Raw genomic sequence first — 12,999 nt, forward strand, 5'->3', positions numbered from 1 at the left:
TCATGTGTCTACAGTGGTGAGGAAATCATTCAATGTTGCGTAACTTTTAAACAAAGGTATGGCATCTAAGTCCAAGGAAGTGATTGTTCCACTGTATTCGGCATTTATCAGACCTATCATTGAATACAATGCCCCGTTTGGTACGTACCTGACTAGGCATATCCAACAACTGGAACATCCACAGATGTTTCTCCTTAAAAGAATACAGTGAGAAAGTAATATGTCTTATGCAGACCGCTTCAAGGCCCTATCTCTGTATTCTGTCTCCTATAGGCTTTTAAGTGGAGATATATGCCTGGCATACAGGGCATTGTCAGACCCCACTTTGATGGAACTCCTGCATATCCAGAAAACAAACACCACCAGAATTGCCCATTCGAAAGACTTAAACTTTTCCTGTGATATAAATAGGACTTGCTGGAGAGACAGGTATGTATTCTAGAGACTACCCTGTCTATGGAACAGACTCCCCATCCATGTAAAGCAGAGTTACTCCCTAACCCAATTCAAGTGCAACTTGAACAATTGGATGTGAAACCGGAGATTCATCTCTGATTTGGCACCTATGTCTCTAATGCAAACAGGTAAATTGTAAATGGTTCATCTCCTAGGCCCATGCTTAAACTTATCAAGGGTGTCAGAACTTGTTAGAGATTTGGGCTGCATGGATAGGCTTAAAAAGGCCCTTGTGGTCATTAGCCTAGTAAACACCTATGAACCTATGAACCTATAATGGGCAGCAGCGGTGGATGGACAGCATTACTGAAGTATATGAATTTTGCAAAATGTTAAAGAAGGAGTTCACACAGACTGGCTTGGTGTGCCTTGAGGTTATGAATAAATAAGCAACAACATTTGCATGTTTACATACACAGGTACCATCTCATAGTATATTGTCATTTTGGAGTTATATGTACTCAAACAAGAAAATGCTTGAACCTTTTTCTTAAGATTTATAAAATACTAAAAATGTTACAGAAAGATATGAGAAGCATTGATTTGTTTTGAGTTAAGAATTCACTGAAAAAATAAATGTTGTATTATATATATATATATATATATATATATATATATATATATATATATATATATATATATACACATATACATTTTTTTTAGTTTGGCTTTCTAATGCACTGCTGCCTTTCTACATGAATGATTCATCGCACATCTATAGTTATGGAGAGAATAAAAAAAAACATGTTAACTTCACATTTTTAGATAAGACAAAAAAATTTTTTAAGCTATTTTGGCTGTGTACATAATTTTTTATTTTCATTCTTTCATTTGGTATTCAGGATTCTATGCAACCTTTGCAGTTGATTTTCAGACAGATTGTATGTATACAGAAAATACTTAATAGTACAATATTTCACAACTAAACAAGTTACTTCAAAAAAGCAGGACTGTAAATGTTATTATTTAGGTATTATATGCCCATTTACCTTGTCTAGGTGATTCTACATTATAAAATGAAGAGACAATGCTAACAACATTAGTAGAAGGTACACACTGTGTTAAGGAAATTCCATCATAAGGCAGCTGTGGAGTTAATCAGTAAGCAAGGGTTTATTATCCCCCCTGAATGAAAGTAAAAACATGGAGTGGTGGTAGCATCTGTGGATACTAGCTGCAACCGCTTAACGTGGGTTATGGGCCACTGGTTTGTTCTGTCAGAAATTCTTAGCACTCGCCAGAGGAGGCCATGAGGGTTTCACAGGCTACAGACACAAAATATTAATTACATACAAATACTTGAGGGGAATTTTGGAAATACTTATTGTCTTTAAATCACAGGACATCTGACACCCCACCACCATCACCACCTGCAGGACACAGCTGTCCAAATTGGGACTATGCTATATAAAGAGGCATACCTTATGATACCCCAACAAACTAACAGCAGGCTATATGCCAATAGACAGCACTGTCAAAATAAAGACGACTCAGTGGTTGCAAATCTGATATCTGCTGTTTTATCGATATTTAAAGAAAGGCTTTGTATTAAAATCACATGCCAATTGCCTTCATTAATGAATCAGATAATTTATTAGGAGCACACAGAGTGATACTTATGTCTGCCAATTCTAGTGAATAACTGGAAGCACAAAGAGGATAAAGACAGCATTATCAAGCTGTTTCCTGAGCTCCTGGTTTTATTCCCTTAGCCTTCACTGCCTGTGTGACTCTGAGTAAGTCATGTAACTAGACAGAACCCCCAGGCTGAGTCTGAAAAAGGTCTAGGGAGATTTATCCTAAGCAACAAATTCTAAATATAATACCTTTAAAACAATATTACAGAGGGGCCATATCATGAAATGGTGATACTTCTTGCATGGGTAAAAATAAATTATTCATTGTAAAAACAGCATAATGCAAACCAGTTTGAGCTCTGCAGCTTCCATCCATTAGGAAGCTAGCCGTCATTTTGGCAATATTGAGGTGAGGGGTACATACCTTCAAAGTAACACCACACTATGCAGAAAATCTTGCTTCATCTCACTTACTATGTCATACTCCAGCCTATATATTCTCATTTCTGCAAAACTGAAAAATAATGCCAATGATAAAATTTTATAAGCCCAGATCTCAGAGCCTCTAAGTGAAGTCTAACAGTGAACTGCATGCATGTTACCAAATACAAGTATGGGTGTCTGTAAAGTACATAACTTATTCTTATTTTTTAGATATCTCCTTATAGTGATGTCATTGCAATAACAAAACAATAGGAAGAAGTGCTATCACACAATGGTATTATTTCATAAAGTCAAGACATTATTTTGAACAATGTGATAGTCTAAGTGCAAAATAGCACAGCACGTAGCAGAACCTAGGGTAGTTCATTTTATGCTTGGTATGGCAGCTACATCATTTTTTTTTTTTGCATCCTCTTTATCAAACTCTGACCCTTCCAAAGATAAATCTAACATACCCAACCCCTCCTATAGTATATTGTCATATCCTATCTCAAGGAACTGCAGCCTTGGAGTTGTTTACCTTTAGCTTGGGAGACCCTTCCCACTCAGCCAACTTTCAGACTTTAAAAACATTTGGTAAATATTATCTGGTGAAATCTTTTAGCCATATCTTACTTCAGTCAAGTGTAAGGGACCTCAACTGATTTAACTGCATTGGACTTTGCAATCTTTCACCATGTCCAAGCTTCCTTTCAAAGTCTGTCATTACAACATTACTCATTATAAGCAGTGTTTTATATAAAGAGGGTTTTTTTGCATCAAAAGAATGCATCCATAATGGTCACAGCAACACACAACACTTCAGCTGTTGATTCTTTAACTGTCATTCTACCACCAATAGAGCACCCTTTTTTTTACTGCTAATAACTTATGTCTTTAAGTGGCACCATCTGCCAAACTGTATATCCTCCCACAAGAATCTGTTATCACCAGGTATGCCACAGCTTGCCACACTTTCATTTGCATTAACCTCTGCTTTTTCACACCATTACTTATGCCTACCATTTTTTATTTACCAAACACCCCATTCTCTCACTGCTTCACCCTCATACTCACTTCACATTTCTTTTTCATTCTAGTTTCGTACAGAATCAAGCAGTCAGCTTCTCTAAAGTTAATTATAAATTACATCCTAAACATTGTCAGACCCATGGCCTGCATTTTGCTCCTTATAAACATATCCAATAGCCTGCACCAGAAGTGTAGAGCGATAAAGTCCTGACGAATGTCCATGCAACCCAAGCTCAAGTATCAGCTGTAGCACTTGATAGTGCAAGTAGGGAGAATCAGTGTACCCATCGGGGAAGTTGGAAGGCTGCACACACTCAGGGCACATTCCTGTGGTTTGATTTCCATGGTGAAGCGTGGGGAAAGCAACTTCAGTGTGCTGTGAAAATGAGGTGCAGTTCAATGGTGATGCCCACTGCATGCCCCATTTTCAGGGCATTATTGGGCAGGCAGGCAGATGACAGTAATAGGTAAAGCACTTCCTTGGCAGCAGTATGATGATGTCATGGAACATCTTGATTCTCTTGGCAGTGCCAACAATTGCTGGAGCAAATCCAAGGGGAGCTGGGAGGATTCAGTAGACTCAGATCAAAGAGAGGTATTTGGAGCAACTGAAGGCTGATCCAGTAAAATGTCGTCTATGCGTAATATACATAACTATCTATGAAGTTTATTTTAAAGCAGTGACTTTTCAAATTACTCTCAGCTCAGCTCAGTTTTTGTTTGTTTTTTTTTTTTAATTAAAGATTTAACAAATAAAATAAAAATAAATTCCCCTTAATATACTGTCATCCTATACTTGGAAGACTATCTTCTTTATTAATATGAAGTCTTACAAAGTGCTTCATTACAAAGTCATGTCTAGTATCTTTCCCAGTGCAAGAGGTATTTTCTTTTACTGTCTAAGACAATGAATCATACAGAAAGCAGAAAAGCAGATTGAAATATACAAAAGGGCAAATACAACAATGCTATTACCTCATATGTAAAGCAACCTAAAAAAATTGATCAAATTGTTACACCAGGTTCATTACTGATATGGAAATATTCCTCAAAGAGTTTAAAACCAGTTATAACAGAACTACAACATTTCATCACATTGAGCCTTCGTGTCCTGTTTAAAGTAAATTGATTAGGAAATCACTTTTAATATTCTCATTTGCAGCAGAAAAACTATTTAATAAATTCTTGATGAAAATCATAACTGTATTCTACTTTCTTCTACACATATTTTTAAAACACAGCATACTCTGTATACACTATAATTTTCTGGAAGAGATGTCTTATCTCTAGTATTAAGAACAATTTTTTCAAATACCTTTATTGAATTACCACTTGTGACAATGGCAAATTTACATTCATATAAAAGTAATCAAACTATACTATTATAACAAACATTATACTTCACATATATTGTTATATATCATATAACCTAAATGATATTACAAAAAATATTCAATTCCTTCCTTTTTTAAACAAGAAACATCTTAATGAAGCTATCACTTACTACACAGGCAATCATACATTTATATAAATGAAAACAAACCATACCAACACAATCCTAGTTGCAAGCATTTTGCATCACAAACCATACTGAGACACTCCCAGTTGAAACAATTACACATCACTTATAATCTGCCCATTTTTTCTCACTCAAACATTATGTAGCTCATTTAAGTTCTGTCGCCTTTTAAACCTTATTCCTCCCTTGTATGTATTTTTCCCACAATTCCCATTTTTTCTTATGTTCCCTATAATTCCCTGATAGCACATTGTACTGTGATGTCAACTGCAATATTGGATGGCGCAGTGGTGCAGTGGTAGCGTTGTCACCTCACAGCAAGAAGTTCTCTCGTTCGATTCTCGGCTGGGGTTCCTTCTGTGTGGAGTCTGCATGTCCTCCCTGAATTCATGTAAGTTTTCTCCGGGTGCTCCGGTTTCCTCCCACATTACAAAGACATGCATCTGGAGCATTTCTCCCCAGGCCTCCTCTGAAAATTGGCTTTGTTCCAAGTTGGACTTTCCCAGTTAACAAATGTTAAATAAATAAATATTCACTACTTCCAGTATAGTTGGTTTAGATTTTTATTTCCATTTTCTAATAATTGCTTTTTTGATTTTTTATTAGACACAGCAAGGCCTTACCATGTCAAGGCAATTCTGATTCTGTATCATAGCTCAGAAAAATCATCTCCCTCATCAGACCAATCTGTCCACCCAGCATCTCTGACAGTGCATCCTGCAGGGGATCCTTAAAGTCTGCCAACTCACTGCATTCCCAGAAAACATGTTCCCAACTACCTCTTTCTTCCCTTGCATACCTCCAACATTTGCTTTCTGCCTGAGGAAAAATTCTCTGGAGTCTACTTGGGGTATAAAAATATCTATGTAAACATTTCCAGGCATAAATCCTAAATCTTCTACATTTTGTTGCATATTTGGGAAACATGCATATATCCTCCCATTGTTTTTTGTGAATTACTTATCCAATCTCTCTTCCCAATCCTTTCTAACTTCCTCTGATTGATTCTCATAGTTATGATGTAATATTTTATATGGTCTACTAATTATTCCTTTTTTAATGTCAGCTTCTGTTCTAAATTCTATTAAAAACTCTACCAGTGCTGGTCTTTCATTTAGAACCGCCATATTTCTTTCTCTTTGCCTATACTTGGATATCATTCCCTGATAGGGAAGGTGATCTCTAACCTGCAGTCCAAATAAATTTTTGGCATCTTCCCATTCTATCATCTTTCCCTCTCTAGTTATTTGCTCCCAATACCTTGGTTCCTTTGCCAGTTTTCTCCAATAACTTCCAGTCCCCTCTTGCCTATTATCTCTATTATCTCTATCCCTAATTGCAGTCATCCCTATTGGCAGAATCTTTTTTTTTTCCATTCTCATGTTGGTTTAGTTCTTAGAATACTTTCTGCTACTTGATGGATATAATATTCTGTATCATTATTGTTATTCGCCTTAAAGGCTTGCATCAAAATACCAGTCTCTCCTTGTTTCTTGAGCTTTCCCCCTGTTTCATCATCATCCCTTTCCACTTTGAATTATAGTTTTCTGCTTGTGCAATGTATAGGAGTCTTAACTGTGTAGCTCTGAAATACCCCTTCAAATTGGGTAATCCAAATCTGCTCTGTTCTACTGGAGGAATCGGTTTATCCCAATTGACTCTTGTTGTCTTCACCTCCCAGATAAAGTCCATCTCTTTTTTAACTGCTACCCACAACTTCTCCTCTGGTTGATAAAAAATATGCCTGACCTGTATATAAAACTAAAGGGACTAAAATCATTTTAACTCTGTGTATCTTACTCTCCATATCCATATCTATAAAGCTTCCATTTTTCTATATTTTTGTATTATTTTTTCTTTAGTCTCTTACCACATATCCTTAGCTGCCACACTAGAATCATTTTTAATCCAAACTCCTAAATATGTCATTTTATAATGTCCTCTTAAATATGGGTATTCCTGAACCAGTTCATGTGTGGGTGCATAATTTACCGCTATTGTCTTTGTTTTAGCTTCATTAATTTTGTATCCTGAAAAAATCTAAAACTATCTCAAAATGTTGTACAACACTATAATGTCTTTTTCTGGTTTTGGCAGGTATAACATAATGTTTGTGTCTTTTCCCGGTTAGGGGTCGCCACAGCAGAACTCCGGTCCGCTAATGATTGGTAGTTGATTTTTATGTGCCGAGTTACCAGCCCTGACGCACAACCTTGAACGAAGGTACGCCCATTCACGCATGTCTCCACGCAGAAGACGCTCTAGCTGAGAATCGAACCAGACAGCATCTTACTGTGAGGCGACAATGCTACCGCAGCACCAGGTATAACATAATATTATCTGAAAATAAAGCCAGTTTTTCCTGACTGCCATACCTATTATATCCTTGAATTTCTGAATTCTTTATTTTCTTTGCCAATGGTTTCAAATATAATGCAAATAATAAAGGGGAAAGAGGACACCCCTGCCTGGTTCCTCTGCTCAAGCAGAAATTATCAGAGAGGACCCCACCCACTTTAAGTTTTACCTCCAATACCTCATACAGCCTCCTAATCAATTTTATATTTTTTTCAGGAAATGTAAAAGCTTCCATTGCCTGCTCATAAAGTCCTAGCTTACTCTATCAAATGTTTTCTCTGCATCAAGACTCACCAACAACAGTAGTGTTTTCTTACATTCTGCTTCCCTCTGAAACATCAATGTTCTGTTAATATCAAATGTTTGCCTCCCCTCCAGAAACCCACATTGATACCTATCTATCAGTTTTGGCATTACTTTTGCCATTCTTTTAGCCATTCTGGACATGAACACTTTATAATTATGGCTTAGTTTTGAAATGTGCCTATATGAAGCTGGATCAGATGGATCTTTACCCTCTTTAGGTATTATAGCTACCACTGCTTTCTTCCAGGATGGTGGTACTTCTCCTCCTCTTAAGATACTGTTAAACAAAACCTTTCATATCTTTATTAGTTTTTTTTCCCTCCTAGCTTTGAAACTTCCACAGGAATACCATCTATTCCTGAGGACTTTCCTGTAGCTCGGTTATACATCACAATTTCTATCTTATCTCCTCCTATCTTAACCATTAGTAAAGAAGCCTCATCTACCTCTAACCTTGGAATATTTATTTCTTCCATAAACATTTTCATGTGTATATTTTCTTGATTTTCATATTTCTCTGCTTTATAGAAACTCTCATAGAATTTCCAAAACATTTCTAATACCTCTACAGGGTCTCTTGTTACCTTCCTTGAGTTCCCTGTGTTTGGTGACAGACCTTTCTACATTCTGTTGCCTGGGTCATTGTGCTAAACGTTTTTGTGCTCTAGTACTATTATCAAAAATCAGTTGCTTAACAGCAATCTTTCTAAACTCATGCACATTGTCAAGGTAATCCCTTAATTTCTGCCTAGCATTCTGCAGTTGATCCTCTTCTTGTTCTGTGTGACTCCCCCTATTCTGCAATACTTTAAAATGTGTCAGTCTGTCTAAATAATTCTTGTTACTTATTAACCATAGCTCCCTTTCTTTTATTTCCACCCCAGTTTTAAAATCCACCTTAATTCTATCCCACTCCCTAGCTATATTTTCAGAAGAAATTTCTAACCTCTCTAACAGCTCCTAAATAATCTCCATTACCCATTCCTTAAATTCCTCTCTTTTCAACAGATAGTTGGGAAAGCATCAATGTCTGATTTTTATTTCATTATGCAGTGCTTTTATTTTAGCTATTATCAGTGCATGATCTGAAATAGTTATTGGGTGAGTATCAAGACCTTCAATTAAATGCACATGTTGCTGTGAAATGTAAGTTTTGTCTAGCCTAGCCCAGTTTTTTATATCTTGGGGAATAATATGTAAATTCACACTGAACTCCTATTACTGAATTCACATCTTTCACACCAAATATTTTCATAAATGTCTTCAAAAATCTACCCTCCTTTGTTATATTTTCTATTCTGGGCCCTCCAGACACATCTTCACTGCTGCAAATCAAATTCCAGTCCCCAGCTATAAGTAATATTCCTTGCTGAAAACTGATTATTTCTCCCAGAATTTTCTTAAGCTCCATTACAGCAGTTTTAGGTATAATGTAAGTACATGCCAGTGTAATCATCCTCCCTTGCCAGTAGCCTTTAGCACTACAAATCTGCCATTATTATCTTTTTTATCATCTTCTATCACTATTGGAGCTCCTTTTGCAATTAATACAGGTATGCCCCTTTTACTATGTCCCAGGTATTCCACTGAATAACCTTCCTGAAAACCTTTCTTTATGAAATTCACATGTTCAGTTCTTTCTAAGTGTATGTCCTGTAACATAGCTATTTGCATGCCACATTTTTAATATAGTTCACTACTCTTTCCTGTTTGTATTTATCTCTGAGACCATTTACATTTAAAGACATTAATGAATGTATCATTGTATTAAAAAGTTATTATTCCCACCTTTTATGTATAACACCTTTTTTGTTAAATGTCTAGTTACAGCTGTTGTATTAGATGCATACACTGTTTGGCAGGTTGAACTTTTACACAGTTGTTTCTTGACATATCAATTTGAGCCTATGCCACGTTATGAAGCTTTTCGTTTTATTGAAAGCCCTCAAACAAAAACAGACACACCCACAATACCCCTAAAAGCTATTAACTTAATACTAACACACAAAACTATGTGCACCTTTAAATATTGACATTTTACCCTCCTAATAGGAACAAATGTCCCAAAACTGACAACCGCACTCACTGACTTAAGTTAACCTAAAAGAAAGGTTATCCATGTTAAGACGCATGGTGCAGCCTGTGCGTCTACTAAGTGCTTATTGGGTTTGCCTTATCTTTATAGCTCTTCCAGCTGGGAAACCCCCTGAATATTTTCAGAGAACATTAACTACCCTGGGAAAGCCCCTGAATGCTTTCATAGAGCATTATCTACCTTGGGGAAAAACCCTGAATGCTTTCAGACAACATTATCTCCTAGCCAATTTATTTTTTCTTTCTTTCCCCAGCCAATCACTCTCTAGCCAGTTTGTCTTTATCAGGTTGTTTCCACAGAAACATGAAAACCAATTTCTCTTTATCAGATTGTTTCCATGGAAACACGAAGACCAGCTCCCAAATTGTTACTGAGCATACATGTATTTGCTAGAAAAAAGCCTCATAATATTCAATTTTCTTTTTCATTCACTTGCTCTCTCTTAAAACTTGTTACTAAATTAGTCTAAGGTTTTAATCCAGTCATTCCCTCTTGCAAGAATGAGAAAAGGCATATTAATTTTTCTTTTATCATGTTTTTAACCAGACTTTTTTTACTTTACAGTGCCTTCATTTCTTAAAATTGAACAAGAAGAAAAAGAGAAGGAATAAAGAAAAGAAAAGGAAGAGAAGCAGCACCATTTACATTCCCCATTACACTTACAACTAACCAAAAAAAATGCTTTATAGCATGTAAAGAAAACCACATGCCACAAAATTGGTACTATTTAAGAAAAAAATCTTTACTTACAGTTAACTTTCTCCTTCCTCTTGCCCTCCCCAAAGCACTTTTACAAACATTAATGACATGAAGTAGGGCATATTCTTTAGAGTCCCCCACAACTCCAACAAATTCTGAAAAATTCCAATATTTCCAGATTTTCTTGTTCTGTTATATTTCACAAATATAATTATTGCATTGTAATCCCATATTAAGTTACTGGTTTTATTACTGTTCATCTCCAAAGTACTGTCTCTGCTTCATTCCTAATGTACTCTCAATTCGTCTAGTTTACTCTTGTGCTTACTTCCTTCTCTCCAACATTTTCCATTGAAAATTTTGAAAAAGTTTCAGCAGTACAGTCCAACATTTTTATTGCCAGAAGAAAAAGAAACATAATCTCCTTTTTTGTATTTCTTCCTTAACATGTCCTTCATCAAAAAATGATTTTGTCCCTCCAGGGAAGAATGTCTTGAAGACAGCTGGGTACAGCAGTTTGAATCTCATACCTGCATCTCGACATTCCATGAATAGTGGAATACATTTACTCCTTTTCTGTCTGTGCGATGAATAATCATTCTCCACAAATACTCTGCTGTCTCCCAGTTTTAGTACTTTGTCTTTCTGCCACAGTTTTGTCAGAATCAACTCATTCTGCTGGTAGGATTGTACCTTTACTATCAAAGGTCTAGGTTGCTTTCTTATAGCCAGATTTGGAGCATACATATAATGTGCCCTTTCAACTAACAGCTCCTGCTGTGGAATATCAGTCCAGTTGCTTATTTGTGCTTTCATAAAATTAATGCAATCTGTTCCTTCTAGTTTCTCTGGTATAGCTGAAAATCTCAGTTTTTTCCTGAGTGCTCTCTCCTCTAAGTCTATTATTATACTACTATATATAATAGTTTCATATTCAGCCTTCATTTCACCTTCTGATTTTTGCAGTTTATCATCTCATCTCAATATCTGTTTAAAGCATCTTCTATTTTCCAGCCTTTTTTTATTTATGTTGATATACTCCCTCAGTGTTTTGTTTATTTTAACCTGGTCTGCATGCAGTTGTATTATACCTTCCTGTAGGTTATTGGAAGTCATGTCTGAAGGTTGCATTGCTTTTTGCTGAAAATCTGCAGAACTTTCCTCAGTCAGTGTCCCTTCCTCACTTTTTGTAGCTGATTTTTTCCAGGTCTTCTGTATTCCTTTATTCCTGGTATCCAGGCAGTGCACGTACTAGCCAGTTACTGAAATTTACCCATAAACACAGTTCTACTGGCCTTCTCTGTCGAGTTTCTGTTTTCACACTGAGAGAGCTGGAAATAAGCTGTTACTCAAAGTGCAGCCATCTTGGAAATCCAACTATTTTCATAAAGCAAGGAATATAGCTTGAAAATGAAATGACCAGGGTATTTCATGATAATAACCACTGAAAGCAAATTTCACTGTTAGCTGTGAAAAAGTCATGTTTCATTACATTGTAATTGTCCTCTAAAGAATAGAACTAGTTGTATAACAAGGAAAGAAACACTGGGACAATGGCATGCATTCACATAACACCTGGCATCTAAAAGTAGTTAAAAGACTGTGGCTTAGTATGTGGTATAAAATTTTAAGTTATTGGAGATATGAACTCTGTTTAAAGCATTTGCTGAAAAGAGTATTAAGATATGAACATTGTTACCCTCTTTCTTTTTTTGAAAATCACATTAAAAAAAAAAAAAAAAATACCACAAAATGTATTTTCATATTGCAGAGAACAAACAAAAAGGCAACGTGGTATACCAGACCTTCCAAATACTGCCACATGGATGTTCTGCAGATCTGTTATTTGAGAAACTGCTTCTGTCAGGATAGCGCAATTTAACATCAACCCAGAAAGCATGACTCTTATTATAACTAAAGTGTCTAAGAGAATGGTGGCATGCAGATACAGTTCACTCCATATAGTCAGTTTCCTAGACCCTTCCTCATGAGTTAGTGCAACATTACAATCATGCCACCAAATTAGGGAGATAAGGGAAGGGCAAGTAGATTTGGTTTTCACCAATATTTCACCTTCATAAGAGCATATTTCTTTATTTATTTTATTTATTTTACATTTGTTTACCTGAGTGGGCCAACTGGACAGAGCTGTCCGTTTTCAGCGGAGGCCCGAGGAGAAAAGCTCCAGAACAATTGTTAACATACTATACATAAGATATTTACATGAACATTGTGGTTTACAAATACAGTTATAAAATATAGCAGATAATAACATATGATTGCATAAGATACTTACATAAGCATAGTGGGTTAGACATACAATTAAAAGTATAGCAGGTAGTAACATATGATTGTTGTTCATACAGTATGTTTAGCAGAGATAATTTTGACAATGTACTGAAGATAAAACAAGAAAGGAAAAACTAAAAAAAAATGCTAGCCAGATAATCTTGCAGATGTAATGAAGATAAGAGAGGAAAGGAAAAACTAAAAATACTAGCCAGTTTGTCAAAGGAGGAGAATATAGACAAGTC

The sequence above is a fragment of the Protopterus annectens genome, chromosome 5.part0, assembly GCF_019279795.1.
Source record: "Protopterus annectens isolate FY-2018-M chromosome 5.part0, PAN1.0, whole genome shotgun sequence".
Taxonomy (NCBI): domain Eukaryota; kingdom Metazoa; phylum Chordata; order Ceratodontiformes; family Protopteridae; genus Protopterus; species Protopterus annectens.